Here is a 12,991-nt window from a genome sequence, read left to right on the forward strand (position 1 = left end):
GGCGTTAACAGCGTCAAGCGGAGCCAACGACTGTTAATGAACTTTGTATACTTCTTAACGGTTTTGCAATGGTTTTGACCTTCGCGGCGAATTTCAAGCTGCTCTGGCGATCAATCGAGATTGAACGCGCTGTTCTGAGTCAATATTCGCCCACATTTCCAGCGCAATTGTGGATAACTTAATGGCTCATTGAATAGCTATAATTCGCTTAGGTTTTACTCATCGAACTGGCCGTTTATGGCGATTTGACAATGCTGCCTCTTGTTGTTATATAATCAAAATAATGATTCTCTGTGCTGCGGTCGCACTCAGACAGACAGACCTTCACCCACACATGCGCCAAATGGAGCGTGAAAAACGTTTTGCCCACCCAAAGCCATATAAGATCAGTTTTCACAGTCTAAGATATAGAATTATGTAATGCAATGAGTATTGATTAAATACGCCAAAATAAAATAAAACAAAATTGTATAATGCTCTAAGTCTAAGCTAATATCTATGTATTTGTCAAACTCTGCATCATTTGCTCTTATCCCATTTGCTAGCTTTGATCTCACATAACATATGCTACAGAAAATTTAACATGTTGCATTACATAATAAGTATGCAAACATTAAGAATTTTTCAAAAAATATTTTAAAATTCTTTTACCATTTCCTGATTTAACATAACTTTTCGAGTTCGACATTTTAACATAGTTATGTTAAGTAAGCTAGAGAAAACTTAACATGTTGCATTGCACAATGATTGAAATAATAACTATCCCAAATTCCACCAAAGATTGGATTATAAATAAAATGATATTTCGAATAATTTAATGATCCGATTTGAACTTCTCCAACGCAATAAAAACGAAAATCAGAGCGGTGGAGCTATGTCGCTTCAAAACGACATATGTATCTCCAACGTTTTTAAAAGGGAAAATCAGAGCGGTGGAGCTATGTCGTTTCAAAACGACATATCTCCAACGCATTAAGAACGAAAATCAGACTTTTTTGCCCGGGAGTTGTTTTCTAACAAAATAATCTCGCGCAGATCGGCGAAGCTATGTCGACTCTTTCGAATTACTCACCTTAACTGCCCAAAAAATTCCTCACAAAAAAAACATCAGAATTGATTTATATTTCAATATATTTATTTTGTTTCATAGCATCGTATTTTCATTGCTTAATTATTATTTATATAGTTATTCAAAAAAATATATGTTTTACAGCATTTGAATAATTTGTTTTTATTTCATGTATCTACACTTAGCGGGTATTATCCGGCGTTGCCCAAGTAAGCTTTGTCTGGTCTTTTCCAGCTATTTTCCTTCTGTCCTCCCTTTTGTCAAGTTGTGACTGTATTTACCTGAAATAAATAATATTTAATATATTAATAAAAATTGTCGCTCAAAAAGTAGATAAAACTCAAAAAAATCATCAAAAGAGGTTGACTTTACAAACGAATCGTTTTTTGGTCAACAATTTTTTTAGCACACCGATTTTTGATTTACTTGAATGTCAATTGATAGTAGGGATCCGTACAAATTCAAAATGGTGTAACTTTTAAAAATCTTACGCTTTTTAACCGAGATATTCAAAAAAATTGATCAAAAAAGTTGTGATTTTCGAGCCGACCCCGATTTTAAGAAAAAACGTGCTTTTTCGTCGATTTTGGTCAAAATTTAGATTTTCTATTTTTTGATGCCAGTCGATAGTACTGATCCTTACGAGTCCAAAATGGTATAAAATTCAAAAATCGGACATTATTTGGCCGAGATATTCCAAAAATCATCAAAAAAGGTTGACTTTACAAACGAATCGTTTTTTGGTCAACAAGTTTTTTTAGCACGACGATTTTTGATTTACTTGAATGTCATTTGATAGTAGGGATCCGTACAAATTCAAAATGGTGTAACTTTTAAGAATCTGACGCTTTTTAGCCGAGATATTCAAAAAAATTGATCAAAAAAGTTGTGATTTTCGAGCCGACCCCGATTTTAAGAAAAAACGTGATGTAACCCCTTGCTTTTTCGTCGATTTTGGTCAAAATTTAGATTTTCTATTTTTTGATGCCAGTCGAAGGTACTGATCCTTACGAGTCCAAAATGGTATAAAATTCAAAAATCGGACATTATTTGGCCGAGATATTCCAAAAAATCATCAAAAAAGGTTGACTTTACAAACGAATCGTTTTTGGTCAACAATTTTTTTTAGCACACCGATTTTTGATTTACTTGAATGTCAATTGATAGTAGGGATCCGTACAAATTCAAAATGGTGTAACTTTTAAAAATCTGACGCTTTTTAACCGAGATATTCAAAAAAATTGATCAAAAAAGTTGTGATTTTCGAGCCGACCCCGATTTTAAGAAAAAACGTGATGTAACCCCTTGCTTTTTCGTCGATTTTGGTCAAAATTTAGATTTTCTATTTTTTGATGCCAGTCGAAGGTACTGATCCTTACGAGTCCAAAATGGTATAAAATTCAAAAATCGGACATTATTTGGCCGAGATATTCCAAAAAATCATCAAAAAAGGTTGACTTTACAAACGAATCGTTTTTGGTCAACAATTTTTTTTAGCACACCGATTTTTGATTTACTTGAATGTCAATTGATAGTAGGGATCCGTACAAATTCAAAATGGTGTAACTTTTAAAAATCTGACGCTTTTTAACCGAGATATTCAAAAAAATTGATCAAAAAAGTTGTGATTTTCGAGCCGACCCCGATTTTAAGAAAAAACGTGATGTAACCCCTTGCTTTTTCGTCGATTTTGGTCAAAATTTAGATTTTCTATTTTTTGATGCCAGTCGATAGTACTGAGCCTTACGAGTCCAAAATGGTATAAAATTCAAAAATCGGACATTATTTGGCCGAGATATTCCAAAAAATCATCAAAAAAGGTTGACTTTACAAACGAATCGTTTTTGGTCAACAATTTTTTTTAGCACACCGATTTTTGATTTACTTGAATGTCAATTGATAGTAGGGATCCGTACAAATTCAAAATGGTGTAACTTTTAAAAATCTGACGCTTTTTAACCGAGATATTCAAAAAAATTGATCAAAAAAGTTGTGATTTTCGAGCCGACCCCGATTTTAAGAAAAAACGTGATGTAACCCCTTGCTTTTTCGTCGATTTTGGTCAAAATTTAGATTTTCTATTTTTTGATGCCAGTCGATAGTACTGATCCTTACGAGTCCAAAATGGTATAAAATTCAAAAATCGGACATTATTTGGCCGAGATATTCCAAAAAATCATCAAAAAAGGTTGACTTTACAAACGAATCGTTTTTTGGTCAACAATTTTTTTTAGCACACCGATTTTTGATTTACTTGAATGTCAATTGATAGTAAGGATCCGTACAAATTCAAAATGGTGTAACTTTTAAAAATCTTACGCTTTTTAACCGAGATATTCAAAAAAATTGATCAAAAAAGTTGTGATTTTCGAGCCGACCCCGATTTTAAGAAAAAACGTGATGTAACCCCTTGCTTTTTCGTCGATTTTGGTCAAAATTTAGATTTTCTATTTTTTGATGCCAGTCGATAGTACTGATCCTTACGAGTCCAAAATGGTATAAAATTCAAAAATCGGACATTATTTGGCCGAGATATTCCAAAAAATCATCAAAAAAGGTTGACTTTACAAACGAATCGTTTTTTGGTCAACAATTTTTTTTAGCACACCGATTTTTGATTTACTTGAATGTCAATTGATAGTAGGGATCCGTACAAATTCAAAATGGTGTAACTTTTAAAAATCTGACGCTTTTTAACCGAGATATTCAAAAAAATTGATCAAAAAAGTTGTGATTTTCGAGCCGACCCCGATTTTAAGAAAAAACGTGATGTAACCCCTTGCTTTTTCGTCGATTTTGGTCAAAATTTAGATTTTCTATTTTTTGATGCCAGTCGAAGGTACTGATCCTTACGAGTCCAAAATGGTATAAAATTCAAAAATCGGACATTATTTGGCCGAGATATTCCAAAAAATCATCAAAAAAGGTTGACTTTACAAACGAATCGTTTTTTGGTCAACAATTTTTTTTAGCACACCGATTTTTGATTTACTTGAATGTCAATTGATAGTAGGGATCCGTACAAATTCAAAATGGTGTAACTTTTAAAAATCTGACGCTTTTTAACCGAGATATTCAAAAAAATTGATCAAAAAAGTTGTGATTTTCGAGCCGACCCCGATTTTAAGAAAAAACGTGATGTAACCCCTTGCTTTTTCGTCGATTTTGGTCAAAATTTAGATTTTCTATTTTTTGATGCCAGTCGATAGTACTGAGCCTTACGAGTCCAAAATGGTATAAAATTCAAAAATCGGACATTATTTGGCCGAGATATTCCAAAAAATCATCAAAAAAGGTTGACTTTACAAACGAATCGTTTTTTGGTCAACAATTTTTTTTAGCACACCGATTTTTGATTTACTTGAATGTCAATTGATAGTAGGGATCCGTACAAATTCAAAATGGTGTAACTTTTAAAAATCTGACGCTTTTTAACCGAGATATTCAAAAAAATGGATCAAAAAAGTTGTGATTTTCGAGCCGACCCCGATTTTAAGAAAAAACGTGATGTAACCCCTTGCTTTTTCGTCGATTTTGGTCAAAATTTAGATTTTCTATTTTTTGATGCCAGTCGATAGTACTGAGCCTTACGAGTCCAAAATGGTATAAAATTCAAAAATCGGACATTATTTGGCCGAGATATTCCAAAAAATCATCAAAAAAGGTTGACTTTACAAACGAATCGTTTTTTGGTCAACAATTTTTTTTAGCACACCGATTTTTGATTTACTTGAATGTCAATTGATAGTAGGGATCCGTACAAATTCAAAATGGTGTAACTTTTAAAAATCTTACGCTTTTTAACCGAGATATTCAAAAAAATTGATCAAAAAAGTTGTGATTTTCGAGCCGACCCCGATTTTAAGAAAAAACGTGATGTAACCCCTTGCTTTTTCGTCGATTTTGGTCAAAATTTAGATTTTCTATTTTTTGATGCCAGTCGATAGTACTGATCCTTACGAGTCCAAAATGGTATAAAATTCAAAAATCGGACATTATTTGGCCGAGATATTCCAAAAAATCATCAAAAAAGGTTGACTTTACAAACGAATCGTTTTTTGGTCAACAATTTTTTTTAGCACACCGATTTTTGATTTACTTGAATGTCAATTGATAGTAGGGATCCGTACAAATTCAAAATGGTGTAACTTTTAAAAATCTGACGCTTTTTAACCGAGATATTCAAAAAAATTGATCAAAAAAGTTGTGATTTTCGAGCCGACCCCGATTTTAAGAAAAAACGTGATGTAACCCCTTGCTTTTTCGTCGATTTTGGTCAAAATTTAGATTTTCTATTTTTTGATGCCAGTCGATAGTACTGAGCCTTACGAGTCCAAAATGGTATAAAATTCAAAAATCGGACATTATTTGGCCGAGATATTCCAAAAAATCATCAAAAAAGGTTGACTTTACAAACGAATCGTTTTTTGGTCAACAATTTTTTTTAGCACACCGATTTTTGATTTACTTGAATGTCAATTGATAGTAGGGATCCGTACAAATTCAAAATGGTGTAACTTTTAAAAATCTGACGCTTTTTAACCGAGATATTCAAAAAAATTGATCAAAAAAGTTGTGATTTTCGAGCCGACCCCGATTTTAAGAAAAAACGTGATGTAACCCCTTGCTTTTTCGTCGATTTTGGTCAAAATTTAGATTTTCTATTTTTTGATGCCAGTTGAAGGTACTGATCCTTACGAGTCCAAAATGGTATAAAATTAAAAAATCGGACATTATTTGGCCGAGATATTCCAAAAAATCATCAAAAAAGGTTGACTTTACAAACGAATCGTTTTTTGGTCAACAATTTTTTTTAGCACACCGATTTTTGATTTACTTGAATGTCAATTGATAGTAAGGATCCGTACAAATTCAAAATGGTGTAACTTTTAAAAATCTTACGCTTTTTAACCGAGATATTCAAAAAAATTGATCAAAAAAGTTGTGATTTTCGAGCCGACCCCGATTTTAAGAAAAAACGTGATGTAACCCCTTGCTTTTTCGTCGATTTTGGTCAAAATTTAGATTTTCTATTTTTTGATGCCAGTCGAAGGTACTGATCCTTACGAGTCCAAAATGGTATAAAATTCAAAAATCGGACATTATTTGGCCGAGATATTCCAAAAAATCATCAAAAAAGGTTGACTTTACAAACGAATCGTTTTTTGGTCAACAATTTTTTTTAGCACACCGATTTTTGATTTACTTGAATGTCAATTGATAGTAAGGATCCGTACAAATTCAAAATGGTGTAACTTTTAAAAATCTTACGCTTTTTAACCGAGATATTCAAAAAAATTGATCAAAAAAGTTGTGATTTTCGAGCCGACCCCGATTTTAAGAAAAAACGTGATGTAACCCCTTGCTTTTTCGTCGATTTTGGTCAAAATTTAGATTTTCTATTTTTTGATGCCAGTCGATAGTACTGATCCTTACGAGTCCAAAATGGTATAAAATTCAAAAATCGGACATTATTTGGCCGAGATATTCCAAAAAATTATCAAAAAAGGTTGACTTTACAAACGAATCGTTTTTTGGTCAACAATTTTTTTTAGCACACCGATTTTTGATTTACTTGAATGTCAATTGATAGTAGGGATCCGTACAAATTCAAAATGGTGTAACTTTTAAAAATCTGACGCTTTTTAACCGAGATATTCAAAAAAATTGATCAAAAAAGTTGTGATTTTCGAGCCGACCCCGATTTTAAGAAAAAACGTGATGTAACCCCTTGCTTTTTCGTCGATTTTGGTCAAAATTTAGATTTTCTATTTTTTGATGCCAGTCGATAGTACTGAGCCTTACGAGTCCAAAATGGTATAAAATTCAAAAATCGGACATTATTTGGCCGAGATATTCCAAAAAATCATCAAAAAAGGTTGACTTTACAAACGAATCGTTTTTTGGTCAACAATTTTTTTTAGCACACCGATTTTTGATTTACTTGAATGTCAATTGATAGTAAGGATCCGTACAAATTCAAAATGGTGTAACTTTTAAAAATCTTACGCTTTTTAACCGAGATATTCAAAAAAATTGATCAAAAAAGTTGTGATTTTCGAGCCGACCCCGATTTTAAGAAAAAACGTGATGTAACCCCTTGCTTTTTCGTCGATTTTGGTCAAAATTTAGATTTTCTATTTTTTGATGCCAGTCGATAGTACTGATCCTTACGAGTCCAAAATGGTATAAAATTCAAAAATCGGACATTATTTGGCCGAGATATTCCAAAAAATCATCAAAAAAGGTTGACTTTACAAACGAATCGTTTTTTGGTCAACAATTTTTTTTAGCACACCGATTTTTGATTTACTTGAATGTCAATTGATAGTAGGGATCCGTACAAATTCAAAATGGTGTAACTTTTAAAAATCTGACGCTTTTTAACCGAGATATTCAAAAAAATTGATCAAAAAAGTTGTGATTTTCGAGCCGACCCCGATTTTAAGAAAAAACGTGATGTAACCCCTTGCTTTTTCGTCGATTTTGGTCAAAATTTAGATTTTCTATTTTTTGATGCCAGTTGAAGGTACTGATCCTTACGAGTCCAAAATGGTATAAAATTCAAAAATCGGACATTATTTGGCCGAGATATTCCAAAAAATCATCAAAAAAGGTTGACTTTACAAACGAATCGTTTTTTGGTCAACAATTTTTTTTAGCACACCGATTTTTGATTTACTTGAATGTCAATTGATAGTAGGGATCCGTACAAATTCAAAATGGTGTAACTTTTAAAAATCTGACGCTTTTTAACCGAGATATTCAAAAAAATGGATCAAAAAAGTTGTGATTTTCGAGCCGACCCCGATTTTAAGAAAAAACGTGATGTAACCCCTTGCTTTTTCGTCGATTTTGGTCAAAATTTAGATTTTCTATTTTTTGATGCCAGTCGATAGTACTGAGCCTTACGAGTCCAAAATGGTATAAAATTCAAAAATCGGACATTATTTGGCCGAGATATTCCAAAAAATCATCAAAAAAGGTTGACTTTACAAACGAATCGTTTTTTGGTCAACAATTTTTTTTAGCACACCGATTTTTGATTTACTTGAATGTCAATTGATAGTAGGGATCCGTACAAATTCAAAATGGTGTAACTTTTAAAAATCTGACGCTTTTTAACCGAGATATTCAAAAAAATTGATCAAAAAAGTTGTGATTTTCGAGCCGACCCCGATTTTAAGAAAAAACGTGATGTAACCCCTTGCTTTTTCGTCGATTTTGGTCAAAATTTAGATTTTCTATTTTTTGATGCCAGTCGAAGGTACTGATCCTTACGAGTCCAAAATGGTATAAAATTCAAAAATCGGACATTATTTGGCCGAGATATTCCAAAAAATCATCAAAAAAGGTTGACTTTACAAACGAATCGTTTTTTGGTCAACAATTTTTTTTAGCACACCGATTTTTGATTTACTTGAATGTCAATTGATAGTAGGGATCCGTACAAATTCAAAATGGTGTAACTTTTAAAAATCTGACGCTTTTTAACCGAGATATTCAAAAAAATTGATCAAAAAAGTTGTGATTTTCGAGCCGACCCCGATTTTAAGAAAAAACGTGATGTAACCCCTTGCTTTTTCGTCGATTTTGGTCAAAATTTAGATTTTCTATTTCTTGATGCCAGTCGATAGTACTGATCCTTACGAGTCCAAAATGGTATAAAATTTAACGAATCGTTTTTTGGTCAACAATTTTTTTTAGCACACCGATTTTTGATTTACTTGAATGTCAATTGATAGTAGGGATCCGTACAAATTCAAAATGGTGTAACTTTTAAAAATCTGACGCTTTTTAGCCGAGATATTCAAAAAAATTGATCAAAAAAGTTGTGATTTTCGAGCCGACCCCGATTTTAAGAAAAAACGTGATGTAACCCCTTGCTTTTTCGTCGATTTTGGTCAAAATTTAGATTAAAAGTTACACCTTTTTGAATACGTACGGATCCCTACTATCAATTGATACTTTTTGAGCGACAACTTTTTTAATATAACAAATATTATTTATTTCAGGTAAATACAGTCACAACTTGACAAAAGGGAGGACAGAAGGAAAATAGCTGGAAAAGACCAGACAAAGCTTACTTGGGCAACGCCGGATAATACCCGCTAACTGTAGATACATGAAATAAAAACAAATTATTCAAATGCTGTAAAACATATATTTTTTTGAATAACTATATAAATAATAATTAAGCAATGAAAATACGATGCTATGAAACAAAATAAATATATTGAAAAATAAATCAATTCTGATGTTTTTTTTGTGAGGAATTTTTTGGGCAGTTAAGGTGAGTAATTCGAAAGAGTCGACATAGCTTCGCCGATCTGCGCGAGATTATTTTGTTAGAAAACAACTCCCGGGCAAAAAAGTCTGATTTTCGTTTTTAATGCGTTGGAGATATGTCGTTTTGAAGCGACATAGCTCCACCGCTCTGATTTTCGTTTTTATTGCGTTGGAGATATGTCGTTTTGAAACATTTGCATTGCATACCCAAAAGGGGCGTCTGTTGGCAGCCGCTGGCTGTCGAGATATTTCTTAAAATCTGCCAAAATACTAGGCGAACAGAAATGCATAGAAGGTCGACGAGTGGCTTGAAAAAAATATTTATTGCATAGCATTAAGGGGCAAACATGTAACTCAATTAAAATGAGTGCTGTTAATTAGCAGTTTATGTAAAATGAGCGCTGTAAGCCGGCTGTCAAACAACAGCTGCAGCTGCAGCTAATGTAAAAGGGCGCCTGAAAGAAAAAGCATACATGTTATTGGACCATTTCGATGCAAATTTTGCAAGGATCTGATCCTTTAGGTTCCCAAGGACTATATCGATGGTATGGTATAACCAAGGATATGCTAGTCAACTAGAAACCATCCAGGGATCCAGGAACTGTTGCTGGGTGCGGGTGTAAAAGAAAAGCATACATATTTTGCAGGAACATTGTTCTTTAGGTTCGCTAGGACTATATCTATGATATAGAATAACCAAAGATATATAGGTCAACTAGGTACCATGAATAGCGATCATTTGCCGATTGAAAGTTGTCCATGGGCGTGGCAGAGTTTCCGCGTGGGAAATACTGTTTTTATTACTTTAAAAAGACATAACTCAGCCGATTCCAAAACGATACAATTATTTCTTGATTATTTGTTGTTTATAAACGTTGGCAGAATTAGGCTGAAAAAAGAACAATTTATTAGCTTTTGTAAACTAAAATACATCGGTTTAATTACGTCCGACGTAACTTTAAGATCGGCAGAATTCTACGTAATGATATATTCAAAAATATGTTCAAAAAAGTTTAGATTTTCAAACCGAGCAAGGGGTTACATCACGTTTTTTCTTAAAATCGGGGTCGGCTCGAAAATCACAACTTTTTTGATCAATTTTTTTGAATATCTCGGCTAAAAAGCGTCAGATTTTTAAAACTTACACCATTTTGAATTTGTACGGATCCCTACTATCAATTGACATTCAAGTAAATCAAAAATTGGTGTGCTAAAAAAAATTGTTGACCAAAAAACGATTCGTTTGTAAAGTCAACCTTTTTTGATGATTTTTTGGAATATCTCGGCCAAATAATGTCCGATTTTTGAATTTTATATCATTTTGGACTCGTAAGGATCAGTACTATCGACTGGCATCAAGAAATAGAAAATCTAAATTTTGACCAAAATCGACGAAAAAGCAAGGGGTCACGTTTTTTCTTAAAATCGGGGTCGGCTCGAAAATCACAACTTTTTTGATCAATTTTTTTGAATATCTCGGCTAAAAAGCGTCAGATTTTTAAAAGTTACACCATTTTGAATTTGTACGGATCCCTACTATCAATTGACATTCAAGTAAATCAAAAATCGGTGTGCTACAAAAAATTGTTGACCAAAAAACGATTCGTTTGTTTTTCTTAAAATCGGGGTCGGCTCGAAAATCACAACTTTTTTGATCAATTTTTTTGAATATCTCGGCTAAAAAGCGTCAGATTTTTAAAAGTTACACCATTTTGAATTTGTACGGATCCCTACTATCAATTGACATTCAAGTAAATCAAAAATCGGTGTGCTAAAAAAAATTGTTGACCAAAAAACGATTCGTTTGTTTTTCTTAAAATCGGGGTCGGCTCGAAAATCACAACTTTTTTGATCAATTTTTTTGAATATCTCGGCTAAAAAGCGTCAGATTTTTAAAAGTTACACCATTTTGAATTGACATTCAAGTAAATCAAAAATCGGTGTGCTAAAAAAAATTGTTGACAAAAAAACGATTCGTTTGTTTTTCTTAAAATCGGGGTCGGCTCGAAAATCACAACTTTTTTGATCAATTTTTTTGAATATCTCGGTTAAAAAGCGTCTGAAGTCAACCTTTTTTGATGATTTTTTTGAGCTTTATCTGGTTTTTGATCGACGACTTTTTATAATAAAATAAATATTATTTATTTCAGGTAAATACAGTCACAACTTGACAAAAGGGAGGACAGAAGGAAAATAGCTGGAAAAGACCAGACAAAGCTTACTTGGGCAACGCCGGATAATACCCGCTAAGTGTAGATACATGAAATAAAAACAAATTATTCAAATGCTGTAAAACATATATTTTTTTGAATAACTATATAAATAATAATTAAGCAATGAAAATACGATGCTATGAAACAAAATAAATATATTGAAAAATAAATCAATTCTGATGTTTTTTTTGTGAGGAATTTTTTGGGCAGTTAAGGTGAGTAATTCGAAAGAGTCGACATAGCTTCGCCGATCTGCGCGAGATTATTTTGTTAGAAAACAACTCCCGGGCAAAAAAGTCTGATTTTCGTTTTTAATGCGTTGGAGATATGTCGTTTTGAAGCGACATAGCTCCACCGCTCTGATTTTCCCTTTTAAAAACGTTGGAGATATGTCGTTTTGAAGCGACATAGCTCCACCGTTCTGATTTTCGTTTTTAATGCGTTGGAGATATGTCGTTTTGAAACGACATAGCTCCGCGATTTTGAAAAAAAACGTAATATAACCCCTTGCCATTTTGACGATTTGGGTCAAAATTTAGATTTTCACCTATTTCAATGGCAGCTATATGATATAGTGGCCCGATCCAGCTGTGTTGCTTGCAACAGTAAAAGATACTTCTACAAAGTTTCATAAAGATAGCTTTAAAACTGAGGGACCAGTTCGTATAGAAACAAACAGACAGACGGACATGGCTCTATCGACGCGGCTGTTGATGCTGATCAAGAATATATATACTTTATGGGATCGGAGATGTCTCCTTCTATGCGTTACACATTTCACGACAAATTATAATACCCTATGCTAGGGTATAAAAAGGTGAATAGTAAATAAATGTAAATAAAGTTAGTATAAATGGTGTAGTTAAGTTGAATACGTAAAGCAATAAAACTTTGCTTCTGATACGGAAAAATTTCAGGCACCTCCAATTAAATATTTATGCGCTTCTTTAGGACCATTTATTTATATCTTTTATTAAGTATCAATATCACGTTGATGATCTTTTGTTGTTGTTGTTGTTGTATTGGGCTTTCGTTTTTCATAGCAATAAATGTGGTTTTACGTAAGTTATATATATATATATATATATATATATATATAGTTCTATATGCATAGGCGCAATAAATCAACTAAGCGGCGTATTAATATGGGCTTGTTCTATGGGGATATTGTATTTTGTCGCGTATGTTTTCGTATAGACCAGAGGACATAGTTAAGATCTATATGATTTTTATAAAAATCCAGCAAATTAACAAGAAATCTTGTGGACGTCAAACATATATATATATATAACTGTATGTGTAGGTATATATAGCTAGCATGCATGTTAACGCTATATATCTGTATATATATATATATTCCTATACATATAAAGTCGGTAGTTAAGAAACTTACAGGCTAGACATATAAACGCAAGTCGCA

The sequence above is a fragment of the Drosophila novamexicana genome, unplaced genomic scaffold, assembly GCF_003285875.2.
Source record: "Drosophila novamexicana strain 15010-1031.04,08,12 unplaced genomic scaffold, DnovRS2.1 tig00000387-arrow-pilon, whole genome shotgun sequence".
Lineage (NCBI taxonomy): Eukaryota > Metazoa > Arthropoda > Insecta > Diptera > Drosophilidae > Drosophila > Drosophila novamexicana.